The sequence below is a fragment of the Salminus brasiliensis genome, chromosome 6 (genome assembly GCF_030463535.1).
Source record: "Salminus brasiliensis chromosome 6, fSalBra1.hap2, whole genome shotgun sequence".
Lineage (NCBI taxonomy): Eukaryota > Metazoa > Chordata > Actinopteri > Characiformes > Bryconidae > Salminus > Salminus brasiliensis.
The window spans coordinates 12050635-12070268 of record NC_132883.1 but is presented as its reverse complement, the minus strand read 5'-3'; positions in this window follow the sequence as shown (position 1 = coordinate 12070268).

The following is a 19634-nucleotide window of genomic DNA, read 5'->3' as shown; positions in this document are numbered from 1 at the left end:
CCAAGCACTTGGTTGTAAGCAGCTTAACTCTTTTAACTGGAGCCTGTTGTAAATATTATTATCATATAAACATTTTCTGTAGTGTTCTCCCCCTCTCTCTCTCTCTCTCCCTCCCACTTTTTCTGTCCCTCTGCCTCTCTCTCTCTCTCTCTCTCTCTCTCTGGTATTTATCTCATATCTCATTGACATTTTTTCCCTTTCTCTGTAACTTTCTATTTTCATTATTTCTCTCATTTCCTTTCTGACTCTCTTACTCTTTTTTTTTCTGTCTCTATCTATTTTGTTCTGCCTTTTATTTTCTCTATCCATAACACATCTCTCTCTCTCTCTCTCTCTCTCTCTCTCTCTCTCTCTCTCTCTCTTTCTTTCTTTCTTTCTCTCTTTCAGTTCAAAGCATGTGAAAAGGCTGCTGAGATAAATCAAGCACTCAAGTGACAAGTATGTGCCTCAGTAAGAGGGAGCACAGTATAGGACCCCTCGCCACGGCTTGTGAACAAATCACATGATAAAAAGTGGAACAGGGCAGAAGTTCATGTGAAGTGTATCAATTGTCTTTTCAAGGTATTTGTTTATTATAGAATTATAATAAACTACTTTTAGGCTATAAGGCTACTTTTGCTACCAAATGTTTGTTGTTTTTTTTTAGGTTGAATTGGCAAAGTATTATGTAGAGTGATTTAACAGGTTTGTACACATGGCATCATAGACTATCAGCGCAGTGTCATTTTCTTGCTTCGCATGCTGCAAATCTGTTAGTGCCTTTGAGGAAGTGCTAAAGCAGGAAGTGCTGTGAGCAGTGCATATTTGCTCTTGTTTTTTGCACAGCCAAATGTGGAACAGGCAGAACTTGAAGATTTGTAAAATATTGTTTTTGTGCAACCAAGCTAAAATTCTGCCCTGCTGTGTTTTGTTCAAAGTTGTTTTTGTTTGTTTGTTTTTGGCTGAAAAGACAAACTACCGTTTTACAGTGTGTTTAACACGTATTAATGTGCTTTAGTGCTAAAGCTATTCCACCATGTCAGAGACTTGTGTTAAGACGCTTTATGAATAAGTAGGCCTCTCATCTGCTGGATTTGTTTTTCATAATTCTGATATCCAGGTTGTTTCCTGTCTGTAACTAGTTTCTAATAAGACTGAATATTCCATTTGGCTACAGCACATTAAGCCCTTTTAACACATAAGGGATGAGGTTGCCCTCCAGATTGCCAAATTTGAGTGGCAAACCTGAGCTCCACTACTCTCCAAAAGCAACTCACAAGCGGAACAAGGAGCATTACAGTCCACATCACAGCTTTTCACAATGGGCCAATGCCTTACTAACATTCAGAACTAACTCAGGTTTTCAAAAGCACTAAGCGCTCTTAACACAAAAATAGAGCAAGAATCACATTAAACTCTCTCTTTACCAGTTAATGATCCTAATACTGGGGAGCTTTTGGGGAAACCTGGCCTAGATCAGTATAAATGTGCATTGCCACTTAAAAAATGATCAGGTTTATGCAGACAACAGTTGAGCATAGCAATGTACTTTCTGACTGAGGCCATAGAGATTAATCATCCCTCGCTAGCATTACAGTCTATTTATGCTGCATTCACGTGCTAGTCGGAAGATCCTAGTTCCCACCTGTGAAGTGGGGAATTGTAAGCATGTCACTTTCTAGGGATTTGTTGTTGGAGCAGAATAAACAATGGTTGCTAATGTATTGTTAACTCATGAAAAAGTTTGTTTGCTATGGATATAATGGAAAATAGCTTCTTCAAGGTTGAAGGTCACCGCAACTCGGGTATCAAAATGATCTCTTATTTCACAACATCGTATTATTACAATGTTTTTGCTGAAACGTTTTCAATGTCATGGGGAAATCTACAGAAACTGGGCAGAAGTTAATCTACAGTAAATGGGCAGAACTGGACATGACCTTGACCTGATCTGAGGAGCAGCGCTGAAAATAAACTATTACTAAAATAAACCTTCATGTTAAGAGTAGTGTTCTTATGTTTATGGACCATGTGTATCTTAACGGTAATGACTGGACTAGCACTTTAGCTCTTGTTAGCTTCAAATCATAAACAGTCATAAACACAGACACTGAGGAGCCGGAGAGTAGTGATATAATAAGGAGACTTCGGAACAGTCTTTCCAAATTTGATTTCAATTACTAAATTATTTTAATTAATTTTTTCTGTACCAGGACGTAAATCCTTTGGACCAAGAAACAAAACAATCATGCCGTTTCACTGGTCATTTCCTTTAATGAAAAGAAACACTATGTGTCCAAATGTTAGTTGACACCCCTTTTAATAAATGCATTCAGCTACTTTATGTTGCATACATTGCTGACACACACATGCAAATGTACACACACACAGCTTGTCTAGTCCTATAAAAGTATTACCAATAGAATAAGACTCTGGAGCAGTTAAACGTGAACCTATAGGCATGGGCCTAATACCAGGCATGGGCCAGAGAAACTGTTTTAAGTATGTTCTGTGTAATGATGGTGCTCCATCCAATACTTTTGAGATAAGTTGGAAGCTTTTGTCGCTGAATGCAATCAAATCCATACAGCAATGCTCCAAAAAAGCCTTCCCTAGACAGTAGAGACAGTTGTTCCCACAAAAGCAGGATAACGTTTTTTTTGTTTGTTTGTTTAATAGCCTTGATCTCAGTAGAAACAATAAATGCGCAGACGTCTCAATAATTTTGTCCAAATAGTGTAGTAGACGCTGAAGAAACACTTGTGTCTATCAATCAGTCATGCAACAGACGCAGATTCTGCCCCACTCAGCCGTGTTCTTAATCCGGCCTTGGTTTTGACCTCTGTCGGCTGTCAAAGTACAAAGTATACAGATTTTAAGCACAGGCTCTTAAAAAGCCCAGAAGACACGCCTCTTCTCTTTATCCGTTCAGACAAAGACCTTGCCTTACCTGTCTTTTTGCCTGTTCTTTTAACCACCACTTTAACTGCCTTTTACCTGTTCCTTAAACTATCACATTACATGTCATTTACCCGCTCTTTTAGGCACCAGCTTGTTTGCACTTTATCTGTCCCGTTATCTACACCATTAATAGCCTCATTTGTCTCTAAACTGCCCCTGACCTGCTTATTGAGTTGACCTCAATATACCGTTCCCCTGTATCTGCAATTGCTTCAGCTGTTTTATTATTGCCCTTTTCCATTCTCCTTTCCTGCCTTTTCAGAGATACACTCCATGTCCAAATGTTTGTGGACACCCATTCTGATTAATGCATTCAGCTAGTTAGAATTGCACCCATTGCTGACACAGATGTGCAAATGTCTCTTTCACAAGTTTGTTTTTCTGGCAGTGTGCAGTCAGTGAACTATCAGTGTAAAAGCCATAAATCAATAAAAGGTGTACAAAGTGTAGTCAAAATAACTTGACCTTTGGCAAATTATACTGAAAAAACAGCACAAGAAGGTTTGTACAGGTTTGTACAGCACACCTCAAACCACTTACGTGTACAATGTAGAATAACTGTTATACACAGTGTTTAAAAGAAACATGCCGGATACAGTGCAGTGCTCATAATAATAATGAAAGCTGTTCAACTGTCATTGGGTCACACATAGCAGTCATACCTTTTTGTTGACCTCATCATTCTCTGTCTATTGTCTATTTTTTGTTTTCTCTGAGCTACGTGGTGTCTCCATGGTTCAGTTATGGTGGATTTAACCTCCAAAAGCATGGGTTTACTTACCAGTTTTTTTTAATTTAGAATAAAGCTATGTGCTGCAGTAATTATTAAGCATTCTTAAGTATCCGAAAGAATACCTAAGTGCAGCAATTACTACAGTACAGTAACCCCTGTAGCGGGTAAAGTATCCTAGCTTTCAGATCACTACAACTTTTTGAAGTCTAACAGTAACCCATAGTTTCTAAAACTGCCTCTAATGTTACCATATGCCTACATTCACACACAAGGCCCAAATCCGATCTTTTGTTCCAATTTGGGCCACTTTCATAAGTGGTACTGAAATCCAATACATGTCCGATACACATCAGTGCAGTCTGAACAGCCAGATCAAAATTCATGCAACTTTTATGTCAATCCTAAACCTATGTGTGCTGAAGAGAAGGGAAAATGGGTGACCGCAGTTGGGGGAGGTTTTTAGTGATAGCTTTGTGACCTATCTTTAAAATCTTTGCCCTCTCTCATGATAATCTGCTTCAGAATGTGCAGCCGGCACAACTGCATGTTAACATGACCGTTAAGTAAGTAGCTGCTACTGTTGACTTTATCTGTATTGTTTGCCTCTGGATGAACGGTTTAGGAGTGTGAACTGTCTGCTGTGTGACTGTAGCCTATGTGCCTTTAAGTACAAATTGAGTCCTGAGTTTTAGGGGTGCGAATCCAAGTTGAGTTTAGAGTCCCAAGACGAGTGGCACATCTCTGAGATGAGAGTCCAAGTCGAGACGGCTGGGGAGTGAAACAGTTAGGGATTTCAGCGAGTCCAAATTGAGGTTTGTTTGTCCGGGGTGCAAGTTCAAGTTGAGTCCCCAGTCGCTGGGGAAGTCTATGCTGAATCTACAGCTGCTAGAGTGCGAGCCTATACCAAGTCTCAAGTCAGTGACAAGTCCAAGACTTGGGACTTGTCTCATTTCTCTGGGATGTAAGTCGAGTCTTGAGCCTCTAGGGTGTGGGTTGGTGGCAAGTCTCAAGTCTCTGAGGTGCAAGTCCAAGTCAAGTTGAGTCTTGTGTCTCTGGGGTGTATGTTGGAGAGTTTCCAGTCTCTAGAATGCAAATCAACAAACCGATAAAAAAGGTGTGTGAAGAAAAAGTTTGGGATGCCAGCCGAGTCTCTGGGATTTGTTTTCAAGTCGAATCACAAGTTTCTAGGGTCTCTTGAACTTTAACAAAACAATAAAAAAGAAACATAGATATAAATAAATGGTAAATATTAATCCAAGATGTAACCATAATTGATTTCCCCACTTTATATCACTCAAGAAATTATCTTAAATCATAGCATTTAGCTTTTGTTTTTACTAAATGTAGATGTTTACCATATAAGGCTAAGCTAACTAAATGTAAAAATGCTTCACTCAGTGACCGCATAACCTTCTCTAGTCATTAGGGTTCTCTCTCTCTCTCTCTCTCTCTCTCTCTCTCTCTCTCTCTCTCTCTCTCTCTCTCTCTCTCTCTCTCTCTCTCTCTCTCTCTCTCTCTCTCTCTCTCTCTCTCTCTCTCTCTCTCTCTCTCTCTCTCTCTCTCTCTCTGGCGCGCGCTCTCTCTGATAAACATGAACCTATAGGCATGAGCCTAATACCAGGCATTGGCCAGAGAAACTGTTTTAAGTATGGTCTCTGGAATGATGGTGCTCCATCCAATACTTTTGAGATGAGTTGGAAGCTCTTGTTGCTGAATGCAATCAAATCCATACAGCAATGCTCCAAAAAAGCCTTCCCAAGACAGTAGAGACAGTTGCTACCACAAAAGCAGGATAAACTCTTTTTTTGTTGTTGTTTAATAGCCTTGATCTCAATAGAAACAATGAATGCGCATATGTCCCAATACTTTTGTCCAAATAGTGTAATAGACGCTCTCTCTTGCTCTCTCTCGCTCTGTCCCTCTCTATTCCAAAACCTGTGAGACATGTTTCTGCCCCAAATCTAAATATTTGAGAAAGACCCATGTAGTGAAATAAGACAATATTATTGCACAGGTTGCAAAATACAGCTCTGTGGACACAGTAATAGAAGATTTTACCAATAGGAATGTATGGAATCGTTGCATTTCTGAAGCCACTGAATGAAACTCTCTCATTCGGTTCAAGAGACTGTAGCTGTATTGACATGACTATACTGAGCAGAGCATTGCCAAAGACAATGTTCTAATCTCTCTCGCTCGCTCGTTCTCTTTCTCGCACGCTCGTTCTTTCTCTCTATCTAACCATTCTTTCAATTCTGTAATTATAATCTTCCATTTCATTTCACTCTGTTGGCACATTGTCTGGCATAGAGACAATCAAGTATCTGGAGGACCCAGGGTCTCTCTCTATCTCTCTCTCGCGCGCGCACACACACACACACACACACACACACACACACGGTTAGCTTCACAATGCAGTATCAGTGTTTTCTGATAGTTGCATTATAGTTGTCTAAAAGGGATCAAACAGAAAAAGGCCTTCGTAGAAAATGATCATCATTATTTTGGGGTGAGTGTTCTTTTGGTAGCTTTTGTGGCTTGTGGGCTGTTCCGTCATGTGTTTCTCCGAATGAGCTTAATCACATAGTTGCATTGTAGGAGAGTGTAAACACATCACCCAGGGAGATACAGAATACTGGCCTGCAAATTATAAGGTCCCTCCACATTCATTTACTGTGGAGGAGTGACAAAACAGCCTTTGTAAGGACAGAATGGTTACAACTGTCATCCTCACTATGACCAGATGTTGGATTGTTTAAATCTGACAAACAAGCCTCATCCAAACCTCCAAAATGGCTTCATAACAGGAGAAGTAAAAATGTCCCTGATTTACAATGGAAGTCAATGTAAAAAGGTTTTATTCCAAGTCATTTTGGAGCATTTTTAAGGGCTCCTTAAGTTCTTTTTCATGGATAAATAAAGGGAAATAACAACCTTTTCCACAGAAATCTGCTCGATCTTCACATATGCCTGCAGTCATTGCCCAGAAGTAGGCCAGGCCTGCACCCCACCTCCACCCCTATTGGTGCACAGCGGCTGATCATGTGACCATCTGGATTTGATTTGTGAATGTGAGAGAGAGAGGAAGAAGATAAGATATGCTCGAAAGATAAGTTCACGCATGTTAACACGGCTATGAATGAAGGAAGATGAATAAACACAAGTTAACATTAGGCAACATGCTGGTGCCTACAGTTAGCCACATTAGCAAGCTAGGTCAAGTGATTCCTTTTATATAACCCAGTAATCCTGAGCAGTGCCTGAGAGTCTCTCACCCTGTATCTCTCATCATACGCTGACTTGTGTGCTTTATATCTGAAGCAGCTGATAACAAAAAGAGCGTTCGTGTTAGCAGATCTGAGACCAGTTTTAGCGGGAGCATGGAAATGCTTTTAGATTGAGTCTGGGAGCGAGCAGAGCAGAGATCAGTGCTTGACCTTCATCTACAGCACAAGACTGGTGACTTTCCCTGTCATCAGCGATCAGTCACGGTGTGTATGTGTGTGTGTGTGTGTGTGTTTTCATTTATTTTCAGGGCAAATGGGTCTTGACTTTGTAGGAAGAACAGCACGCTCATTGGCACCAGTTACATGGGGACATTGTATTCTACCCCCTCCGAAACAATATACTTAGGCAATCCTAGTGCTAAGAAGAAACAGAAAGGCCATGAGTGTGAAACTGCTAAAATATTCTCAATCTTTTAATATTATTTAAAAGTTCCTACAAACATCAGGAATTGTTTAAAAATTGCTTAAACGTCTATCATATTGGTAACCCTAACAGTACTAAACTTCACAGTTATGACCAGGTCTTTAGGAGCAGTATACATCAATCATCATATGGAAAGTGGGGGGATGACATAGAAGTGACAGTTGACAGTGAAAGTTTCCCCAAATAGTTTCGAATGTCTTCAGATTTTTCTTTAAACTGTACAGAATATATAACTAATTAGTATAAACATTTAAAATGAATGATTAAACAGAACAATATTGGATAGCATAAATCAGTAAAACTGCTGACTGTCTGCTCTGTGGCCCTGAATAACCAGTCCTCATGCGTCAAAGAACCTTTGAGCATCTTGATAACGGCCCTCAGCTGAACATCTCAGTCTCCTGAAAAACATAAACAACTCCAAAAACCTCCAAGGCCTTGTGTCCTTGTCTCTGACAGAGCTAGACAGAACTGGAGCTAATTTGTAAAGATGGACGTAATGGCGGGGTTGTGTCCAGTCACTCCCATCAACAGTAACAGATGGAAATGATATATTTGTTATTTTTGAGCTACATTGTATGTAATGTACTGCAGAGGCAAAGAGATTTGATATTAATTAATAATTACATTTCATGCAGTAGAAAATGAATGATCATCTGAGTGAATATTGATTGCGGTGTTAAAAAGCTAGCAACCCAAGGGCCGAAAGTGGTTTATGGATGAGGGGCTAAACCTTTAGGTGGGTGGTCTGAGGCAGGCCTCCTTCAGGACAAAAAGCCCCTCCTTGCTGTCTTTTACAACACCTTTGTCAGACGGTTATGTGTGAGAAGTTGAAATCTGTGGGATATGCTGGAACAACAAGTCTTACAGGACAAAACTTACAGGACTTACATGATCTGCTGCTGCTAATGTCAAATACCATAGGGCACCTTCAGAGGTCTAGTACAGGAAGCTGTTTTGGGGGCACGCTTGACCTCATGTACTGACATGTACGGAAATGTGTGTGTGCATGTGTGTGTCTGACCTTATTCTGAGTTCCAGCCAAACTTCAGTGAGTCAGGGGCTAAATGTATAGCAGAGTAAGTGTGCTGATCTAGGATCAGTTTTTCTTTGTGTTGATGGATATTAATGCAGTGAAAGTGATCCTGTCCCCTGACACATGTAATGTTGTACCTGTGAACCCTGGAATAGATTTCACTGTGTGTGTGTGTGTGTGTGTGTGTGTGTGTGTGTGTGTGTGTGCGCGCGCGCGTGCACAAGTTCTACACTCAGCATTAACACTGGCTAATTATAGCATGACACAGCTCATGACCAGTTCATGACTGCTTGACGCATGTAAACATGACTATAGGTATGTGTATTACAATAAAGGTGCCAAAGAATGCATTTAACAGTATTTTAAATTGTTCTGTAATGTATAAATCTGAAGTCTGTGACTTTGGTTGTGGCGAAAAATGTCCCAATGCCTTTTAAGAAGTCAGCTCAGAAAAAAACACGCAGATTTTTTTCTTTTATGGCTGGTCTACGTCACCGAGACAGCTCACAGCCCAGCCGAGCCAAGCCTAGATTAGAACTATAATGAGAACAAATAACAATTTATAGCTATATTTTGGTTATTACTTCCAAATCATGACTCATTGTCCTGCTGTCCTCTCTGGGTGCTCTTGGTTTCCTGTTGGCACGATATACTGTTAGCAAGCTGAAGAGTCAGCTTTTAGCCTGTTCAGGCCCTAGAGATGTCCTTGCAGCAGATAACCACATCAGCAGGGCTAGTGTTAGCTATTAGCCATTCCAGATGTGCCCTTGCGCAGGATAACATCATTGATGCTTGCTTTGGTTGGCCTAGCATTAGCTTTCAGTAACTTAAGTGGCGCCGTCATGCTGCATAACAGCATCAGTGCTTGCTTTACTTGCTTCCACATTCTCCCGAAGTATTCGTTGCATTTAGCCTCAAAAGCCTTTCACTAGTGGGCTGGATGTGTATTTTAGGGGTGTGTGAATAAAAATAAGCCAATGCAAGTATACAGCTATGTTTTATTTGGGTGAGTTTGGCTCTTGAAAGAGGACACAACAGTGTTTGAGGTTCACGGTATGTCAGTTCCGCGTACCCACATAAACTCTTCTTATTCAACTATGGCAAGGTAAATACAGTTTTCTGTTCTAGGCCACCTTTTCATTACTTCGGCTTAGCGGCACTGAAATGTGTTTAGGCAGTGTAAACCCCACCCACGCTGTCGGCTAGGCTCAAGAGCTGTAACAGGAGTGAACTCAGTAGGGATCAGCTCAGTATGTCAGTGACAGCATGACAGAATGTGCGAAAAAGACTCACATGGGAAGGAAAGCATGTACACACTAACACCTGAACAACTGAAGACCCACCTCTTTCGAGAGTATCTAAAGGGGCACTAATATTGCATCTATTAAAACAATTATTGCATTAACACCATCTATTGCTCTCACTGTGTCTTATTCTTCACAGGTGTTTGCATGTTTTGATATAATAATCTCACATTCAGGTTCTAAACTGTTTGTATAAACTGTATGTATTACATTGTGTCTTTGTGTGGCCCGTCTCTGCCAGTGTCATAGCTCAAAAATGCCTGAAATTTGGGCCTATAGCTTTGGATATTCTGAGTGAACGACTAGGCACTAACAGATCATTCTAATCTTAAGTGAGAATTTTGATATCATTGATATCATGATCAGCTCAGTTCTGCAGCCCTACATAAAGGTTTTCAGAAAAGGAACTGCTAATAAGCCTTACGGTAATCTAAATGTTCGATAAGTGACCTGTTCAAATCACAAAGGCTATGTAAACAAACTGTGATTCCTGAAGCTAAATTTAATTTGCTCAGTAAACAGTGAGGCAGGGAGGGTTAAAGGGTAAAGAGTTGTGTTTACATGTGTGCACTGGAATCAGTGGCTGTTCCAGGGAGGCCTAACTAACAGAAACAATGGAAGTGAGGACAAGAGCAGGCCTTCAATTTAATGTTCAATGTCTCCATCTAGTGGTGTTTACATGTTACTACACTTCCCTCTGTGCAATGTGCAATTTAATACACAGTCATAATTCTTTTTTACACAGCCATCTTCAAACCGTTCTTTAAACCTTAGAATTAAACATGCAGTTTTTGCTACATTGCCTTTCTCTGTAAAACCTCAATTCTAATAACCTTGTACAAAGCCTTATTCAAGGGGAACTACAGCCTTATGTACATGTATTAGACACACACACACACACACTCACAAACAATACAACAGGAATTGAACAGCAGGGATTGAACTACCCATGCACTGCCCACAAATGGGTTTATTCATAGCTATTTCTGCTAGGTTGAACTACACTATATGTCCAAATGTTTATGGACACCCCTTCTAATTAATACATTTAGATACTTTAAGTTGCACTCATTTCTGACACAGTGGTGGTGGCTCAGCGCTTAGAGCTCCGGACTATTGATGACAGGGTAGTGGGTTCTATACCTGGGCTCGGCAAGCTGACACGTTTGGGCTCTTGAGCAAGGCCCTTCACCCTCTCTGCTCCCTGGGCGCTGGAGTTGGCTGCCCACCGCTTTGGATGTGTGTGCTCACTGCCCCTAGTTTACTAGTGTGTGTGTGTGTGTTTTACCACAGTATGGGTAAAATGCTGAGGACACATTTTGCTATATATATATATATATATATATATATATATATATATATATATATATATATATATATATATATATATATATACAGTCATGCCCGAAAGTATTCATACCCCTGTCAAAGTTTGACTTAAATTTACTTTTATTTAACCAGAAATTACATTTTTGCCTGGAAATGACACAGGCATCTCCCAGGAGATAACACGATGATGTACAACAGGCATCATTGTGGGAAAAAATATTTCTCAGCTTTTATACACATTTGAACAAAAAGTGGCATGTCCAAAATTATTCATACCCTTCTCATAATTAATAGAAAAGCCTTTATTGGCTATTACAACAATCAAACGCTTCCTGTAATTGCTGACCAGCTTTTTGCATGTCTCCACTGGTATTTTTGCCCATTCATCTTTAGTGATGAGCTCCAACTCTTTGAGGTTCGAGGGTCTCCTTGCCATCACCCTGATCTTTAGCTCCCTCCACAGATTCTCAATTGGATTCAAGTCAGGACTCTGGCTGGGCCACTGCAAAACATTAATGTTTTTGTCTGCTAACCATTTCTTCACCACTTTGGCTGTGTGTTTTGGGTCGTTGTCGTGCTGAAATGTCCACCGGTTCCCAAGGCCAAGTTTCTCTGCAGACTGCCTGATGTTGTTGTTGAGAATCTTGATGTATTGCTCTTTTTTCATGGTGCCATTTACTGCGATCAAGTTCCCTGGTCCATTGGCTGAAAAACACCCCCAAAACATTAGGTTCCCACCACCATGTTTGACAGTGGGGATGGTGTTCTTAGGGTTGAAGGCTTCTCCTTTTTTACGCCAAATGGTGCACACATCATTGTGGCCAAACAATTCAATTTTTGTTTCATCTGACCATAAAACAGAACACCAGAAGTCTTCTTCTTTGTCCAGATGAGCATTTGCAAAGGTCAAGCGGGCTTTTGTGTGCCTTTTCTGGAGAAGTGGTGTCCTCCTTGGCCTGCGTCCGTGGAACCCAGCAGTGTGCATTGTCCGTTGAACTGTCTGCCTTGAGATGTCGCCACCAGCAGAGTCCAGATTCACCAGGATGGCCTTGGTGGTGATCCTTGGATTTTTCTTCACCTCTCTCACTATTCTCCTGGCCAGCACAGGTGTCACCACATCTTCTGAGATTTTCCACAGTACGGAACTTCTTGTATTTTTTAGTAATACTTTGCACTGTAGCCACTGGAACTTGAAAACATTTTGATATGGCTTTATAGCCCTTTCCTGACTTGTGAGCAGCCACAATGCACAGCCGCAGGTCCTTAGTGAGCTCCTTTGTCTTAGCCATGACTGTCCACAAACCAACTGCAGAGAGCTGCTGTTTTTCTCCTGTTGAGTTGATTAAAACAGCTGTTCCCAATGAATCAGTGTAATTAGGATGCTTTAAAACAGCTTGGACTATTTGGAATGGTATAGAACTTTGGATTTTCCCATATACTGTGACAGTTTTCAAAGGGTATGAATAATTTTGGACATGCCACTTTTTGTTCAAATGTGTATAAAAGCTGAGAAATACTTTTTCCCACAATGATGCCTCTTGTACATCATCGTGTTATCTCCTGGGAGATGCCTGTGTCGTTTCAAGGCAAAAATATAACTTCTGGTTAAATAAAAGTAAATTTAAGTCAAACTTTGCCAGGGGTATGAATACTTTCGGGCATGACTGTGTGTATATATATATATATATATATATATATATATATATATATATATATATTTATATTTATATTTTACAGTGACAAATATGTGCACCTTTACCTTTTAGATGTGCAAATGCACACACACCGAGTTTATCTAGTCCATGTAGGCAAGAATAGAATAGGCATTAGGCATGGTGCTTATAGAAGAGGACTCTCTGGAGCAGATAAATGTAAAGCTATTGGCACCATGACTAATGCCAGGTGTTTGCTAGAGGGGCATATAGCCCCCCATTATTGAACTGTAGAGCAGGGAAGCTGTGTTCTTAGGAATGATAGTGGTCCATTCAGATGAGTTGGGAGTTGGAGATAAGGTGGAGTTGTCTCCTCACCAGGTCAGCTCTAGGACTCACTGTAGGGGTGACAGGTGGTGGAGGTGTGAGGTAAGCTACGAGGTGGAGGATGGAGGGTGAGTGGAGTGAGCTGCTGAGGACGGGGGAGGACAAAACCTGCAGTGTCAAATCTATTAAAGAAAATAATATAGTTGGTTGTCCCTGTCCACGCTGCCCTCTACTTCTCTGTTGTTGCTGGACCTAAAGTTGGAGATGGTCCTCATTCCACTCCAGACCTCCCTCATGTTTCCTGCTGGAGTTTCCAGTTCAGCTTTCTCTTATATGTGTTCTTATGAACAAAATGAATCAGTTTGTTTATTAAGTCTCAGTTTTAAAGTAGCCAAGATCAGCGTTTCTAAGCCCTGGTATTTGAGGTAACCTGCCCTGCACATTGTGGTGGATTCCCTGCTTTAACACACCCTGTGCAACCCTGGAAGAGCTTGTTAATTAGCCAGTTAGTTGAATCAGGTGTTTTGGGAGCAAGGAAAGCACTAAAATTTGCGGGGCAGGGTGCCTCCAGGACCAGGGTTGAGAAACACTGTACACTATAAACTATTTATTTTTTTATTTTTTTAAATGTAAATGTATGTATTATTTATTTAAACTTTTGGTTAACTGTTTATGATGTTTAATGTTTTGCTCAAATTGACCAACATACTAAACTTGAGATCTGACATCTCAATTATAGTTAAGACAGAAAGACGTAGGGCTTTCACTGACAATAGGTAAGATATATTAATATTAACAAAACTGCTTCCTCATTGTGGTGCCAGTGAAAGACCTGACCCCCCCCACCCCCACCCCCAACACCCCCAACTTATTTATTACTCGCATACAATCCTACATATAGCTATCTACTATTTTGCTATGGCCACACTCATCTTTTTAATGTGACCTATAACCCACACCAATCTTAACAGTTCAGGCTCCTAAACTGAAACTTGCGCAGACACAAAAGAGCAGTGCTTCACATGAAGTCTGGGTTTCATCTTGGCCAGCATCACAGGAGCTATTGAGGAGTTCCAGTGGCTGAGAGCTGGCCTCATCACTGAGAATGCGTTTGAGCTTGCTGTAAAAAGGGCACATTATTTGGACACAGGCACTTCTTTGGTCTGCGTCCTTGGCTTCTTCAGACTTCGAACCTATCTGCATGGGTTGCTGTGGTAACGCTGTAGGAGCTTTTATCAAAGTTCTTATTGGCAAGTCTTTTTACTCAGCTGCCAACTTTGCAAAGTCGACCAGGCAGTTATTTCCAGTCACACAAGACCATGCTCCTATTTGTATGAATGGGGGAGAGACCACAATGCTGGAAACTGAAGGTCAGATTAGCCTTTCAAAAGCACATTTTTAATCACTGATAAACCTCATGAATAGTTTGTAGAGTTTGGCTTAACAATAATATTTTGGCTTGTTCTGGCTACTGCGCTTGCACAGATCTCCACATCCACAGGGGAGCTTCCCCCACTAGCACTTCAACCCTCCTCTGCTTGTGGTGTAACCAGCAAGGGGATTGGCTCTTTTTGTTGAAAGACAGGGCTTTATGTGTAAACAGACACCATGTTGAGCAATGTGAGAATTGAACTATTTAAATTTCAGTCAGTGTCCGGTTTCCTTGATTATAACATCTGTGCTTTCATACACGAAAGCAGGAGAGATGGAAGTCGATTTGCGAGAAACGAAAGGACACGTTTCCTGGTTCTTGGTTGTATTTTGTGGACCCTACAAAATGGAACAACTTTCAGTGATGTAACAACTGAGAAATGCAGCCTTCCTTGGCTGCAGGCTAGGGTTTGAGACACCATCTATGTCTTTAGGAAGTCCTATATACGTCACTGACTGGGAATATAAGTGGTATTCTAACCAGGCTTCTTTGTGGCATCATAAAAAACCTGAATTCAGAACAGACTGTTTTTTTCAGGATTCAGTCAGTTATGTAGAAATGGAAAACGTTGGCTGCAGTGGCAGAACTCAATAGCTCTGAAATACTCACTATTAGGGCTCGTTTATACTCTCTATAGTTACAACAATATAATGTTGGATGTTAAGCAATACATCTACAGAGAGCAGTTTCTGCAAACAAGGCGACGGTGGAGGAGATAGTGTGATAATGTTCTCACTACAAAAAAGACAAAAGCTGCAGTGCTGTAAACAGTGTAAAAAGTTATTAATTTTCATCATTAATTTCTTCTTCGTCCTGTCCCGATAGCAATGGACGTGTTTTGCTTGAACTATTGGCCCCCACTATTTCCAGTGCTACATTTGTATTTAAGGTATTTAGCAGACACTCTTATCCAGAATGACTTACAGAAGTGCTTCAGTGTTCACTAAATATCCGTAGTCCGTAGTCCTAGATATCTCTAAGCTTAGGCGCTACTAAATACAAAAGTATAGAAAAAAACTACAATAATTGCTACTACACTTTGCTAAAGTACTCTTGGAAGAGCTGAGTCCTCAGACTCAGTTCCTTCCACCACTTTGGTGCTGGGACAGAAAAAAGCCTGCGGATCTTGAAGGATGGTGGATAACGCCAAGCTGTACTTGAAGCTCGATGGGCTCTTTGTGCAGATCGGCTTTTGACCATTGCCATCAAGTACAGAGGGGCTGGTCCATTCTTGGCTTTGTAGGCCAGCATCAGGGTTTTAAATCTGATGCGGGGAGCAGCTACAGGAAGCCAGAGAAGAGAACGCAGCAGAGGAGTGACATTAACTTGCTGAAGACGACCCGTGCAGATGCATTCTGTATCAACTGTAGGGGCCTGATGAGGCGGAAAGGAGGCCCAGCCAGTCCGTAACCATAAGATTTCAGAAAACGTGCACAAATATGGCTGAAGTGAACACAGAGTATGCACAGAAGGCTCAGTCTGTATCCGTATCCATACCCGTACTTAACATTGATTATACATGAGCCTTTTAACTTTTAGTGGTTGGTGTAGTGCAACAGATAACACCACTACCTGCCAGTGAGCTACCACACCACGTGGGAGACTGGGGTTCGATTCCTGGTCTGGGTGACTATGATGTGCTACACCAATAAGAGTCCTTGGGCAAGACTCCTAACACTACTGTCATATGAGTAACATTGTAAGTCGCTCTGGATACGAGCGTCAGCTAAATGCAATAAATGTAAATGTTTTAACGGTAACACCTAAGGAAAATTTTGTTTTAATGTCCACTGCAAGCTTCAGATCAAATGTAGAGTGTCCTTTTTCCTTTTTAAGTTTTTGTTTAATTGGAAGCAGGCATTGCCATTAAATTAGCTCAGAACATATTACTAGAGACTTACTAGAATTCTAAAAAATAAAAACTATAAATTAATAATCAGGATAGCTCACAGAAACAAGCATTAGCAGTCCTTTTCTTTCTCTATTTTGACAGAGTTTTGGCATTTGTTTTGATAGTCACAGTAATTTACAGTCACAGTAACACAGTACTATACCACTGATTCCGGCATCCAGTCTTTTTAGTATTCCACTCTTTAAACTGCTTTTTTCATTCAGGAATAAAATAAGGTTACCCAAATAACAGAAAGTACACCTTCTTGCCATGTGTTGAAATGCTTTTTTTCTTCTTGGAAAACCAATGACATGCACAGTCTATGACTGTGGAACAAATATGGTCTATTCGCTTTTGTCCTCAGAGCTGGGCAGCAGGCCCATGAGTGTGAAATGAATCAGCAGAAGTTCTTCTGAAGCGACACTTGTTTGCTGGTGTGTGAAGAGGCGGGGAGGCGGAGATTGTTGGGGGTTGGGGAACATGGATGGAGGCAGGTGCTCTACAGTTTATTCTTTCTGCTGCAATTTTCTTCCACCTCATAAAAAAAAATCCACTAGATTCTGCTTTCCCGAGGTTTGAAGACCAAAAATTGAAAGTGACGATCAAATATTCCTTGTGAACAAAAGGCTGAGGGGGAGGGAGGCAAGCATTGTTTGGAGATTTGTTCCTTCTAGCCACTGGAGAAGTTAATGAAAGAGAGAATTTACAGCTCCAGCTCCAGAAAGAGAAAAGTTTGGAGGGCCTCTTTATCTTCTTCACAAGAACATTAAGCCGTTCAGGCAGAAAGACCGCCTGCAACAACAGCCGGTGCTATTTTCAGCCCTTATTTCTCTGTGATTTCTTTAGCTGTAAATAGATGTAATCTCTCTCTTCGCTGTGCCGTTGATGAGGAGACTCTTTGTGTGCATGGCTGAATTTGGGCCCGTGATCAGTGGCCCATGTGTATGTGTTCACGTGTATGTGGGTGTGTTAAGGTCAGGGAGAGTGGACTGAGGAGGCTTGTAATATGGTCTGAATACTCCATGGAAAGCGATATAGGCCGGCGTGTATGAGAACGAGTTTGAGACAGAAATAGGGCCAGATAGGTAGATAGAGATGAAGCGAGAGACAGTGGCAGAAAGGAGGAAGAGATGGAGAGGAGGGTCAGGTCAATGTGTATTATAGTATGTGTGTGTGTGTGTGTGTGTGTGTGTGTGTGATTGAGAGAGAGAGAGAGAGATGGAGGAAAGCCATACGAACATTGCACAAATGGGTCGTATAACCTTTAGTACCTATTAAAAGTCTGTGTTCCTCCTTCTCTCAAGCAATTATTCCTGGTTCTGCAAGTCCTGCTGTTATAAATATGAGCTCCAGTCAGTTCATAGCAGTCACAGATGTTAAATGGCCCATAATCTACATTTCTTTCATATTTAAAGTTTTCCTCTGAAGGTTGTTTATGTGTTGTTGTTCGTGTTTGTGTGCTTTTTTGTTCCAAAAAGAGCCATACATCATTTTACATAACCATTTTCCAGCATCTCTGCATCACAGGCTGTTTATGTTATTGGGTCTTTACAGAGTAACAGCAGATAACAACAAGATAAGTTCTGATAGGTTCCTCTTGTTTTTTCAGCCTGTTGAAGGCCTCCTTTACTTGCATTAACTCTTCTTTGGACTGCTTATACAGAGCTCCCATCACAACAGCTGCCAAATACAAATTAAATACTTGACTACATTTGATCTTTTTTAACTTTCTTATATAAAAAAACAAGGCATGACACTGCCATGACACTGCTTATCAGTCAATTGTCCAAATACTTTTAAGAGTGTAAAAAAAAAACATTTTTTAAAGAGGCTGTAATCCCTAAAAGGCAGATGCAATATTTTTGTTAAACTACCTGAATTAAAACATGCCTGACCTATCAATCACTAGAAGGACACTTGTGTTGCCTGTAAAACGGTTAGGGATTCCTAGAGCTTCAAAATGTTTCTAAACAGGTTTATTTTGAGGAAACTTTTCTCAATAACTAGAACATTTGTGTGGCAGCAAATAAAAAAATACATTCTGAGAAAGGGGTTCTGCAATAATTCTTTAGTAAAGGCAATGATTATATATAGAAGATGCTAAAATGCTTCTTTGCGTTGTTAACAGATTGGACCTTTTGAAGATGACTCTATATAGCACCTTTAAAAACATGGTTCCACTATCATTATAAAGACTATGTTCACATTACCAGGCATGAGTGACTCCTAGAAGACTTTTTGCTTTAATGTAACTCAGATTTCATTATTTTCAGGGCTGTGTAAACATGTCAAATCCGATCTTTTCAAATCAAATTTGAGTCACTTTCATATGTGATCCCATAAAAACATTTTTTTAAGAGGCTGTAATCCCTAAAAGGCAGATGCAATATTTTTGTTAAACTACCTGAATTAAAACTGAAAGTCCACTGAGGTGGTGTACTGAGGCCAAATTGCAAAAATTGTTACTGCCCAAACACTTAATCATGTGAACAAATCAGGACTTTAAATTTAAAAGACAAAACTTTTGTCTTTTAAAACATATGAACATTAGCTCTTCATTTGAACAATATTGAGAGATGGAGGCAATAGAACTAAACACAAAACTAAATGTAATTAATTGAACATAGAATGGAACGAATAGCATTTTAGAATTAATTACATGTATTTATTTACTACTTCAAATGTCTAAAACCAGGTGCAGCACATCAGCTGCTAATAACTAGAACAAGGGCTTAGAGGATTTGGGGGGAACCTGTCTAATTTTAACCTCAGACATGTAGTTTGGTTTACTCTTGTTTGTTGAAGTGAATGTGATCACCATGGCCAGATACAAAGAGCTCTCTGAGGCTTTCAGAAAGAAGAGGCATATGAGTCTGGAAAGGGATTTAAAAAAATCATAACAATTAGAAATCAGCTGTTCCACTGTCTGCAAAATAATTTACAAGTCAAACAACTGCCAACATGGCCATGTCATCCCCTACCTACAGGTAGCTCCAAAATACACCCATATGCCATTGGAAAGAGAATTGCTGTCCAAAACAAAATTCCTTTTATTAAAATAAATAAATAAACAAGCATACTCATATTTCAAAAGTATGGTCAACTCTTGATGAAGAAAGCGATAAATAGATAATTGCAGTATATTGTTAATCATATGATAATTCCCAAAATACTATACCTCGAATATTGAATAAAATGGCCAAAACCCATTTAGTGACAAGTTTTATAATAGTTTTAATTCATATAGTGTACATAGTTATACAATAATAAAATAATTGA